Here is a 13,185-nt window from a genome sequence, read left to right as displayed (position 1 = left end):
GCAGCCCAATGGGTTATCATTTCAGATCATTGCCTTCACACAAAGAAAGTGTTATCTGTAACTTTTAAGAAATTATAGACATTGAATGATACCGAAGGCATGATATTACCAGCTGAAGTAATAAAACACCATAAAACGTTATTAAAGATATATGTATAACAAAACTGGTAGTCGTCTATAGCTGTGAGTTGGATCGCGAATGTGCATCAGTGGTGACATGTTAGGTTGCAATTGTTTACACAAAAGTTTAAATTAAGTTGAGAAGGCAAACATGTACAAAAGAACGGACCTATTATGTAACTTCATATCCATAAGTTTTGTTGGTGAGTTTGATCCATATCTTGCTTTTACAATTCCCCATTGCATTAATGCTGGCTGTAGCTTCGCCTTCTTCATTTGTCGTTTTAAACAGCATTCACAGCATACATGTAGATAGCAAGTCTGGTTTTGCATGGCATCAATATTTAAAAAAATAAAGCCATATAGATGCCTCCTGAGGTTGTGGCTGGAGCTAACACACCTGCTGTCATTGAAAGGATGTCAGCATCATCACCGGTCTAACCAGTTCTTTTCAGGCAGGTTGACATTTCCTACATACTGACATACATTCGCCAACAACTGCACGTACTGCACGCAGCATTGACAGGTAAAACGGTTGGTAGACCTCTATTTGGTTTTATACCAAGTTTGTTTTATAGTATGGTAGTTTTATGCGCTGTGGACCAATCAGAGAACATCAGCTTGGCATCGATACTAGCTCATTGTCATAAATTGGCGGTTCTATATACCCAGTTTTAAGTGTGGCTTAACTGGGTCATTTATGATCAAAGCATTCCTCGAGTACATTTATGAGCAGAGAATTCCTGAGTATAGAGAAGGGGTCGTATCTGAGCCTGTATACGTGTTTGTATAATGATGCCTCTGTAATAGCTGATCTCTATTTGAAACGTAAGACAGCAGATTCAGACTAAGCCCAAGGAGGAGTTCTGTTTATCGCATGTTTTGACTGGAAAATTTGGGTAACGCTAAATGTAGGAGCCGTTGTTGCTATTTGAAACATTTTGGTCTGTTGCTATTTCAAACAAATTTGCATTTATCTCTGACAATGTGTAAAAGAGCAGAAGTTATGATACGAATTCTGCATATTTTGTGTACAACGAAGTTTCCCATGTGCAGGGATATATGATTACACAGACGACTCGGGTGTTATCATCCTCTTTGTTATTGTTCTCTTTCCGATATATTTGTAACTGGATGCCATTGATAACAAAGTGGTTTATTCCAACCAAATTGAATCAATTCTATATAGACATAACGCCATCAGCTGCTGTTTAAAATCCAACGAAGAAGACTTGCAAACGTTAGAATCATTCCGTCCTAATTTCAAGAGTCTTTCACCCTGTTTTGCATAGCCTTAGGCCAATCGATTTTTCTTGTCACGAGGATGACCCAGTAAGGCATGTGCTTGTTGACAGAAAACAACTGTTCATACTAGACAATATACTACATACTATGTATCTACATACTAAGTCTGCACATGTATACCTCTGGAAAGGTGGTGAACACAAACTCTTAAACCTCAGGGTTCGAATCGTCTTCATTGAGACTCATGAGGATGACCCAGTAAGGCATGTGCTTGTTGACAGAAAACAACTGTTCATACTAGACAATATACTACATACTATGTATCTACATACTAAGTCTGCACATGTATACCTCTGGAAAGGTGGTGAACACAAACTCTTAAACCTCAGGGTTCGAATCGTCTTCATTGAGACTCATGCTACAAACAATGTCTTGTTTTCATCGCTTCAATTATGGAGTGAAAAATCACAAATTGTCAATATTTGCAATAAATTCTATCAGCTCTTGCTCCTCTTTTCACTTTTTGTAGACGTGACTGCAGAAAAACAAACAACACAGCAGAAATCATGAATCTAAACAACCAGGCCGTCTGTTGTGTAGCGGTCCTTGTGGGGTTTATGTTGAGTGGATTCCTCATCAGCATGGGCATGGTATAAAAAACACGACAGGTAATGTGGTCCTTTTGTCACAATCAGTTATACGACGATTTTACTTCTGGCCTATACTTAAAAGTATAGGCCAGAAGTTAAGTAGATTTAGCTCTGCATCACATTTATTTAGTACGTAAATTTTAAAACGTGATAATTAAAAAAGTCGTGATAATTCTTTTTCTAATGGTTATCCCCTGTTTTGCTAGTTACAAGAATTCATCTAAACCATATAAGAAGTTATCACGTTTTCCATTTGGAATAATAAAAAGTCTGTTTAAGTTACGGTGCTGGAGATGCACATAGTGCATAACGCGTTTTATTGATATTCTGCATGCTCCTTCATTTGCATGAATAGTGGATACATTGTCTTTGCAGATCGTCATTGACAACTATGGTTAATTGACAGCTGAGCACAAAGGATGCCAGGAGACCAGAACACCAACACAGTCAGCAACATCATCCCTACAACGACGACATATAGGAGCCTTCTTTTATGACAGTTGATGTTGCATTCCAAAACGTGTTCGATTCCAAATCATGGTTTGGAATGAAACGAAGGGGAATGCACCTGCATTCCCAAACGTGGTCTATTCCAAAACATGATTTGGAATAACACAAAGTGAAATGCCTGTTGTGTTGCATTCCAAAACGTGTTCGATTCCAAATCATGGTTTGGAATGAAACGAAGGGGAATGCACCTGCATTCCCAAACGTGGTCTATTCCAAAACATGATTTGGAATAACACAAAGTGAAATGCCTGTTGTGTTGCATTCCAAAACGTGTTCGATTCCAAATCATGGTTTGGAATGAAACGAAGGGGAATGCACCTGCATTCCCAAACGTGGTCTATTCCAAAACATGATTTGGAATAACACAAAGTGGAATGCCTGTTGCATTCTAAAACGTGATCCATAATAATACACTCGACCGATACCTTGAATTGAATGAGACCTTAAGTCCGCCTTTGAGCTTCATGCAGTAGTCAGACTGTGACGTAATGATGACGTAAACTCTACCATGGGATTTTGTCATAATATCGTGAATGGTCGGCTACACTCGACTTACACTTTGCATTGAATGATAGCCGCTCATCTGTGCTCCGATTTCATACAGACCTCACGTCACTGTGACATGATGTATGTTACCCAGACATTGTTTCTGGTGTAATCGTTTAGTCTTTGTGAAGTTTGGAGCCTGAGTCGTGTTCACATCGTGTAAACCACATGATTCGAGGCAAAGTTTCCTGGTCTGCTGTTTCCTTTGGTGCAAATAAAGCAATCTAACCCGCGTGAAAACAGACTTGAGTCCAGTTATTTATCAGATAACATAAGTCCTATCCGCTGAATCATAATAGAACTAAAGCGGCCCAATGAGCTATCATTTTAAATCAAGACCGTCACACAAATTATACATTATTAAGAGTCACCTGTATCTTACAGACATGCAATCGCCACCGAAAACATTGACTTGAGTCCAGCTATTCCCATCTTTATCAGATAACATGATAAGGCGCATATGCGCTGAATTATGAAACGTGCGCATGAGTGTACCCGGAAGAGAAATAAGCTGTCCAATGAGATATCATATTAAGGCCTTCAAACAAACAAGTATCATCTGTAATTTATACATACATATATATATATATATATATAGGGACTTATCTCTACAGACATGCTACTTACTAGCTCAAGTGATAAAAAGCCATGAAACATAACGTTATTTAAGATACATGTATAATAAAATGGTAGTCTATAGTTGTGACTTATCTGCAGAGTTGGATCGTGAATGTGCATCAGTGGTGACACGTTAGGTTGTAATTGCTTACACAAAAGTTTAAATTAAGTTGAAGAAGGCAAGCATGTACAAAACAAGGGAACTATTATGTACTAGTAACTTCATATCCATAAGTTTTGTTACTGTGTAGTCATCCATATCTTGCTCTGAAAAGTCTCCATTGCATTAATGCGGGCTGTAGCTTCGCCTTCTTCATTTGTCGTTTTAAACAGCATTCACGGCATACATGTACATAGCAAGTCTGGTTTTGCATGGCATCGATAATTAAAAAAATAAAGCCATATAGATGCCTCCCGAGGTTGTGGCTGGAGCTAACACACCTGCTGTCATTGAAAAGATGTCAGCATCATCACCGGTCTGACCAGTTCTTTTAAGGCAGGTTGACATTTCCTACATACTGAGATACATTCGTCAACAACTGCACGTACTGCACGCAGCATTGACAGGTAAAACGGTTGGTAGACTTAGATTTTATACCAAGTTTGTTTTATTGTTATAGGAGTTTTATGCGCTGTATACCAATCAGAGAACATCAGCTTGGCATCGATACTAGGTTATTGTCATAAATTCGCGGTTGTATATACCCAGTTTTAAGTGTGTCTTAACTGGGTCATTTATGAGCAGAGAATTCCTGAGTATAGAGAATGAGTGGTACCCGAGTCTGTATAGGTGTTTGTATAATGATGTGTCTGTAAAAGTGATTTCTATTTGAAACGCAAGAGAGCAGATTCAGGCTAAACTCAAGGAGGAGTTCTGTTTATCGCATGTTTTGACAGACAAATTTAGGTAACGCCAAATGTAGTAGCCGTTGTTGCTATTTGAAACTAGGACTGTTTCCGATATATATGTAACTGGATGCCATTGATGACAAAGTGGTTTCTTCCAACCAAATTGAATCAATTCTACAGACATAACGCCATTAGCTGCTGTTTAAAATCCAACGAAGAAGACTTGCAAACGTTAGAATCATTCTGTCCTAATTTCAAGAGTCTTTCACCCTGTTTTACATAGCCTTAGGCCAATCGATTTTTTTGGTCACGAGGATGACCCAGTTAGGCATGTGCTTGTTGACACATGTTCATACTAGAAAATATACTACATGTACATACATTATATCTACAAGTCTGCACATGTATAACTCTTGAAAGGTGGTGAACACAAACTCTTTGAACCTCGGGCTCCGAACCGTCTTCATTGAGACTCATGCTACAAGCAACGTCTTGTTCTCATCGCTTTGATTATGGAGTGAAAAATCACCAATTGTCAAGATTTGCAATAAATTCTATCAGTTCTTGGTTCTCTTTTCACTTTTTGCAGACGTGACTGCAGAAAAACCGACACCACAGCAGAAATGATGAATCTAAACAACCAGGCCGTCTGTTGTGTGGCGATGTGTGTGGCGGTCGTCGTGGGATTTTTGTTGAGTGGATTCCTCATCAGCATCAGCTTATAAAAACACGACAGGTAATGTGGTCCATTCGTCACAATCAGTTATACGACGATTAAGTATAGGCCAGAAGTTAAGTAGATTTAGCTCTTTATCACATTTATTTAGAACGTAAATTTAAAAACCAGGTTTTGCTAGTTACAAGAATTCATTTAAACCATATAAGAATTCAAAAGATTTAAGTTATCACGTTAAATTAGAATAATAAAAGTCTGTTTAAGTTAGAGTGCTTGTGATGCACATAGTGCATAGCGTGTTTTATTCATATTCTGCTTGCTTCTTCATTTGCATAAATAGTAGTCTACATTGTAATTGTTTTTGCAGATTGTCATTGACAACTATGGTTAATTGACAGCTGAGCACAACGGATGCCAGGAGACCAGAACACCAACACAGTCAGCAACATCATCCCTACAACGAAGACATTTAGGAATAGGAGCTTCATGCAGTAGTTAGACTGTGACGTAATGATGACGTAACCTCCACCATGGGATTTTGTCATGATATCGTGAATGGTCGGCTACACCCGACCGGTACTTTGCATTGAATGATAGCCGCTCTTCTGTGCTCCGATTTCACACAGACCTCACGTCACTGTGACATGATGTATGTTATCCTCACATTGTGTCTGGTGTAATCGTTTAGTCTTTGTGAAGTTTGGACCTGATTGAAGCGTATTGTAGACAAAGTCTACAGTCGTGTTCACATCGTGTAAGCCACATGATTCGAGGCAAAGTTTCCTGGTCTGCTTCATTTGATGTAAATAAAGCAATTTAACCCGCATGAAGACAGACTTGAGTCCAGTTATTTAGCAGATAACACGACATAAGTCCTATCCGCTGAATCATAATACCTGTGAATGAAGAAAACTGAAGCGGTACAATGAACTGTCATTTCAAGACCGTCACACAAACTATACACCATAAAGGGTCACCTGACAGCTTATCTTTTAAAAAATTATCACTCCCGACATAAAATCGCCACCAAAACATAATATCATTCAGCTAAAGTAATAAAAAAGCCACATAACATAACGTTATTGAAGATATAACAGAACTAGTAGTCTATAATCGTGACTACAGTTGAATCGAGAATGTACAGCAGTTGTGACACGTTAACTTGTCTGCACTCTAACATGAATAAAAGTTTAGGATTGGGTAAACATTTTCTAGTATGTAACGTACATATACATGAGTTTAGTTAGTGTGTATACGTAGTCATCCATATCCTGCTTTGACAATTAACCATTGCTTCAATGCGGGGTTTAGTTTAGCCCTCTTCACATTTGTCATGTTAAACCATGGAGTTATTGTTTGAGAATTTTAGCTCCATGGTTAAACCAAGGTTAAACATACATATACATACATATATATGATTTGCATGGAATCAAAAGACAAACTCATATGTATATCGCCAGAGATTATGGCTGAAGCCAAGGACATTCTACAACGCAACTGCATCCTTTCAAGAGATGTTGACATCATCACCGACCTAACCAGATGACATTTCCTAGTGTAATCATCCATACCCTGCTTTGACAATCTACCATTGCTTCAATGCGGACTTAAGTTAAATATATGTACGATTTGCATTTAGTCGCATTCACAACATAGATGGTAGTCTTGATTTGCATGGAATCAAATTTGCAAAAGACAATCGAGAGACAAATGAGAGACAATTTGGCACAGAGGTCTCCTGAGACTATGGCTGAAGCCACTACAATGCACACCTGCTTCAAGAAATCCATATCAATACAATCCACATTGACAGCTCATCCATCTGATTACAGACTACCACGATTATGCATGCAAACCGGCTGTTATCTTTTGTTTACTCATAATTCGCATCATCACCGGTCTAGCCAGTTCTTTGCATGCAGAAAAGGAGGCATTTTTCCATTCTGAGGCATTCTCCGATCCTCTGCGTCCTACTGCACGGACTGTTCGACACATTGACAGGTAAAACGGCAGGTACCATATATTAGTTTCATAGAAATACTGTAGAATACTAGTAATCAAAGCTAAACGTCAACTTGGCATCGTTATTGACGTAAATTTGTTTTCTGATGTATCCATCATTACGCATTGACGGACTTTTTTTAATGTGTCCACATGCTTTAAGCCCGGCTAAGTCGGTCACTCAGGATACAGAGAATGAGTCGCTACCTGAGCTTGTATAGAGGTTTTCGTAACAGTACATGTACCTCTCTACTTGCTGATCTCTATTTAATACATGAATGCAGCAGATTCAGGCTAAACCTAAGTTGCGGTTCAACTTTGACATGTTTTGACTGGAAAATTTAAGTAACGCCTTAGGTGTCGTTCTGATGCTATTTCTTTTCAGGTGATTACGAACTTTTTGCCCTTAATCAAGTTTGCATTCGTCTCTTATAACGTGTAAAAGGCAAACGCGAGTACTTTTCCGAAGTTATGTTACAACTCTAGCATATGATGGTTATAACAAAGTTTTCGACGGGTTGGGATACATGAGCAGACAATGTGCTTGTAATCATCCTCAATGTCCTTACTCCAAAAACTGCATAATTTCAACCCTGTAAAGTAGGTAAACACTTTGACTCTTAAGCTTTGAATCTTCTTCATTTGGACTTCACTGAAAATGTTTTCTAGAAATGAATGAGTGTAAATTCACCAATTGTTAAGATTTGCGATAAATTCTATAAATTTTTGATTCTCTTTTTACTCCTTGTAGACGTGACGTCAAGAAAACAGACACCACAGCAGACATCATGAATCTAAACAACCAAGCCGTCTGTGTTGTAGCGGTCATCGTGGGGTTTATGTTCGGTGGATTCCTCATCACCATGGGCCTGACGTAAACACCACAGGTAATGTGGTCTTTTTATAGAACTCATCAGTTATATGACAATATAGACGCAGTCTATGCCAGAAGTTTCTTAACATGCAGTGCTAGTGATGTACATAATGCATATATAGCCCATTTTATCCATGATCTTCTTGCTCCTATATTTACATAAATAGTAATGTTGTTGTCTTTGCAGATATCGTCATTGACAACTATGGTTGGTAGCTGAGTACAGGCTGACAGAGGACCGGAACACCAACACAGTCAGCAACATCATCCCTACAATATAGATACACAGGACCCTGCTTTTATGACAACTGATTTTGTAATGATATAGTAAATGGCCAGCTATATACACTCGACCGACCTCCCGACTGTAGCTCCTCTGTTTATAGCCAGCCTACTGTCGTTATAGAGTACCTTTTGAAACCTATTTCACAAGTGTTCACCACCATAGTCATCTTCTCCAACTATCATATGCGTGTGCTGTTTCTATAGATATTACAAATCTTGCGTATATTTTACAAAAAAGGTGTTACTTGTTATTCATCGAGGCTATAGACTGTAATGACGACATGATGACGCAAAACTGACCTCGGTTTTTCGTCACGAATTTGTCATCGGTCTTTGAGCTTCATGCAGTAGTCAGACTGTGACGTAATGATGACGTAACCTCCACCATGGGATTTTGTCATGATATCGTGAATGGTCAGCTGACACTCGACCAACCTCCCGACTGTAGCACTTCTGTTTATAGCCAACCCACTGTCGTTACAAGTACTATACCAAACGTCTCTCACCAGTGTTTAACCCGACAGTCGTTTTCTCAACAAATGCGTGGTAAGACTTCTGCTGTTCTGCAAACATTATAATTACAAATGTCCATTTCAAAAGTGTGAGATTACTTGTTATTCACCGAAGCTCTAGACTTTAATGACGACATGATGACACAAAACTTGACTTGGTTTTCCGTCACGATGTTGTCATCCGTCTTTGAGTTTCATGCAGTAGTCAGACTGTGACGTAATGATGACGTAACCTCCACCATGGGATTTTGTCATGATATCGTGAATGGTCGGCTACACCCGACCGGTACTTTGCATTGAATGATAGCCGCTCTTCTGTGCTCCGATTTCTTAGAGACCTCACGTCACTGTGACATAATGTACTAGTATGTTACCCAGACATTGTGTCAGATGTAATCGTTTAGTCTTTTTTTTAATTGTGAAGTTTGGAGCCTGATTGAAGCGTATTGTAGACAAACTCTACAGTCGTGTTCACATCGTGTAAGCCACATGATTTGAGGCAAAGTTTCCTGGTCTGCTATTTCCTTTCTTTGATGTAAATAAAGCAATCTAACCCGCATGAAAACAGACTTGAGTCCTGTTATTTAGCAGATAACATGAGTTCTATCCGCTGAATCAAAATGCCTGTGAATGAAGAGAACTGAAGCGGTCCAATGTATGTGGATTTGGTATAGCCCCGCCCTCCCAAGGATTTTATTGGTATCCCCGAATGCGGAGCCAATCCAGCTCATCACAGGATATCGCGATTATGCGTGCAAACCAGCTGTAATTTTGTTTAATCGTAATTCGCATAATGACCAGTCTAACCAGTTCTGTGCCTGCAGAAAGGCAGGCATTTTCTCTGAGGCATTCTCATTCTCTGCCTCCTACTGCACGGACTGTTCGCCGCATTGACAGGTAAAACGACAGGTAGACGTACTTTTATACGCTGTAGAACAATCAAAGCTAAACATCAACTTGGCATCATTACTAGTTCATGGACGTAACTTTGTTTTCATATGTATTCATCATTACTTGCTCATTGACCTATTTTTGTGTCCAGATGTTTTATGCCCGGCCTAACTTGGTCACTTGGAATCAGAGTATCACAGAGGATGAGTCTTACCTGAGCCTGTATAGATGTTTTCGTAATAGTACACGTACTTCTCTACTTGCTGATCTATTATACGTTACATGAACGCAGCAGATTCATGCCAAAGCTAAGGTGGGGTTCTGCTGAACTTTTGCATGTTTTGCCTGGAAAGTTTAGGTAACGCAATGGGAGTCGATCTGTTGTTATTTCAGGGGATTACGAACATTTTGGATTTAACCAAGTTTGTATTCGTCTCTGACGACGTGTAAAAGGCCAAATGCGAGTACTTGTCCGAAGTTATATGACAAATCTAGTATATGCTGGTTATGACAAAGTTTTCGGTGGGTGAGGATATATGAGCAGGCAATATACTTGTAATCGTCGTCTTGGTTATTGTTCAGACCGATCAAACTGCCATCGGATGACAAAGTGGTCTGTTTCGACAAAAATGAATCGATTCTGTAGACAAAGCAACCTTAAAACAAACGAAAACACTTGCAAACATTAGAAATTTTCTGCCCTAATTTTCAAAATCCCCCCACCCAGTTTTGCATAGCTTTAGGCTAATCGTTTTTTGATGACGCTGATGGCCCGGTAAGGCAGGTGCTTGTTGGTGCAAGAAAACAGCAACATCCCCACAACAACAACAACAACAACTACTGTTCATACTGGACAATGTCCTTACTCCAAAAACTGCACATCTACAACCCTGTAAAGTAGGTAAAGACTTTGTATCTTAAGTTTTGAATCTACTTCATTGGGACTCACAAGATTTGCAATAAGTTCTAGCCTCTATTTTTTTTTTACTCCTTACAGGAGTGACTGCAAGAAAGCAGACACTACAGCAGAAATCATGGATATAAACAACCAGGCCGTCTGTTGTGTAGCGGTCCTCGTGGGATTAATGTTCAGTGGATTCCTCATCACCATGGGCATGGTCTAAAAACACGACAGGTAATAATAATGCGGTCCTTTCACTAAACCAATCAGTTATACGACGATATAGACCCAGTCTATGCCAGAAGTTTCTTATCTTGCAGTGCATGTGTTGTAGATTTATAGCCCGGTTTATCAATATTCTTTTTGCTCCTATATTTACATAATTAGTAATGTTGTTGTCTTTGCAGATATCGTCATTGGCAACTATGGTTGGTAGCTGACTACAGACTGCCAGCGGACCGGAACACCAACACAGTCAGCAACATCATCCCTACAATATAGATACACAGGACCCTGCTTTTATGATAACTGATTTTGTCATGATGTAGTGAATGGTCAGCTACATAATGTCAACCGACCTCCCGACTATAGCTCTTCTGTTTATTCCTTAATTGTTATTCACCGAAGCTATAGACTTTAATGACGACATGATGACGCAAAAATGACCTCGGTTTCTCGTCACGATGTTGTTATCCGTCTTTGAGCCTCATGCAGTAGTCAGACTGTGACGTAATGATGACGTAAACTCTACTCTGGGATTTTGTCATGATATCGTGAATGGTCGGCTACACTCGACTTACACTTTGCATTGAATGATAGCCGCTCTTTTGTGCTCCGGTTTTTTAGAGACCTCGCGTCACTGTCACATAATGTATGTTATCCTGACATTGTGTCTGATGTAATCGTTTAGTCTTTGTGAAGTTTGGAGCCTGATTGAAGCGTATTGTAGACAAACTCTACAGTCGTGTTCACATCGTGTAAGCCACATGATTCGAGGCAAAGTTTCCTGGTCTGCTATTTCCTTTGGTGCAAATAAAGCAAACTAACCCGCATGAAAACAGACTTGAGTCCAGTTGAGTCCTTTGATTATTCTTTATCAGATAATATGAAAAGGCCTATCCTCTGAAGATAATATTACCCTGCTGAAGTGGTGAAAAGTCATCAAACATAACGTTAATGAAGACATAATAAAACTGGTAGTATATAATTGTGACTTAAGGACACAGGGTTGAAACGTAAATGTGCAGTACTGGTGGCACGATAATAGGTTATTTACACTCCAATATAAACAAAGTTTAGGAAGGTAAACATCTAGCTCCAGAAGAAAGAAGGGAACTACTAGTATCAAGTAACGTGCATACCAATAAGTTATGTTAGACATAATAATGTGTAGTCATCCATTCCCTGCTTTGTCAATTCACCATTGCTTCAATGCGAGCTTTAAGATTACCCTTCCCACAATTTGTCATATCAAACATATGTATGTTGGCCATTTTCAGTCTCATTCACAGCATGGATGGCAGTCCTGATTTGTATGAAATCAAAAGATAAGGCCATACGGAGGCCTAACGAGATTGTGCCTGGAGCCAACACACCTGCAGTCCCTTTAAGAGATGTCATAGAGGCCGCTCGGGGTATTTCAACAAATTAACGATTTCATCGTTGTCTTTTCTAAAAACTAAAAACTTAAAGACACGTGTTCTTTCGTTTTACTAATGCGTTGCTGACAAAGAAAATAGTTGGAATGATTGTTTTTAGTTCTTAAGAGATTTAAGGGTAAAGCAACAATTTTCAAAGAGATTTTTTTGAGGACCCCTAGTATGGTGTTCCTTGGACCAAATGGTACACGTGACGCTGCAGGACAAGACTAAATCATTACAAACCAATATAATCCAAAATGGTTCATTAACGATCAACTATTGACAGCATTTCTATCTGACTACCACGATTTTATACCCCGAATGGCTGTTTTCTGTTGTTATTGCGATGTACATCATCACTGGTCTAACCGGTTCCTGGCAGACTTCCTCCATACTTAACTCTTCTTCTCCATACTGAGGCATTTTTGTCTACTGCACATGTAGGTAGGTAGACCTTTATATCAAGTTTTTTTTCTTAGATTGTGACATCAACTTGTCACCGTTACTATTGCATACCTAATATTCAGATGTTTCATGTGGGTCTTAACTGGGCATACATGAGGGTCTGCATGGGGGGGTCCTGGCAACGGTTAACGGTAAATTCAGCAGGGCCGATAACGCTTAACGGTAAATTCAGGACGGCCGGCAACGCTTAACGGTAAATTGACAGGCTTTTTTTCGAGCTGCACCGGATTTGGTATCTCGCTTTGTGAGAAAAGGTGATCACTGACAAAATTACGTATACCTTACATGTAATGAAGCATGCATTAAAGGTATGTGTTCCCTGTGTTTCCCACCTGCCCTGGTCCCCGAGTGCGTCCACAAATTCCGGGGTGTCCGAGTCGACTTCGGCCAGCTTGCATTTTT

General features: G+C 39.4%; 3 long non-coding RNA genes across 7 annotated transcripts in view; all 3 read left to right on the top strand.

Annotated features, from left to right (window-relative positions):
- Window positions 1-447: 447 nt before the first annotated feature.
- On the top strand, window positions 448-5,684 carry LOC109465536. 2 transcript variants are annotated; one of them, XR_002139969.1, is made up of 3 exons: window positions 448-654; window positions 5,128-5,274; window positions 5,582-5,684. It is a non-coding gene; the product is annotated as an uncharacterized LOC109465536 (long non-coding RNA). The 2 variants fall into 2 exon arrangements; XR_002139970.1 differs by lacking the exon at window positions 448-654 and adding an exon at window positions 4,203-4,769.
- A 1,406-nt stretch (window positions 5,685-7,090) lies between these two features.
- LOC109465525 lies at window positions 7,091-11,403 on the top strand. Of its 2 annotated transcripts, none has more exons than XR_002139967.1 (5): window positions 7,091-7,215; window positions 7,967-8,102; window positions 8,277-9,795; window positions 10,775-10,912; window positions 11,086-11,403. It is a non-coding gene; the product is annotated as an uncharacterized LOC109465525 (long non-coding RNA). The 2 variants fall into 2 exon arrangements; XR_002139966.1 differs by having other exon boundaries at window positions 8,277-9,783; window positions 11,086-11,402.
- A 1,280-nt stretch (window positions 11,404-12,683) lies between these two features.
- Window positions 12,684-13,185, top strand: part of LOC109462182 — a 3,443-nt gene continuing 2,941 nt past the window's right edge. The window contains exon 1 of one of the 3 annotated variants that reach the window (XR_002139744.1): window positions 12,684-12,762. This is a non-coding gene — a long non-coding RNA (uncharacterized LOC109462182). Of the gene's footprint in view, window positions 12,767-13,185 lie in introns of all 3 variants that reach the window. The other 2 variants (XR_002139750.1, XR_002139746.1) reach the window with 2 other exon arrangements.

This window comes from Branchiostoma belcheri, unplaced genomic scaffold (genome assembly GCF_001625305.1).
Source record: "Branchiostoma belcheri isolate BF01 breed outbred unplaced genomic scaffold, Haploidv18h27 scaffold1, whole genome shotgun sequence".
NCBI classification, from domain to species: Eukaryota; Metazoa; Chordata; class Leptocardii; order Amphioxiformes; family Branchiostomatidae; genus Branchiostoma; species Branchiostoma belcheri.
This window is presented reverse-complemented; position numbering and strand designations above follow the sequence as displayed.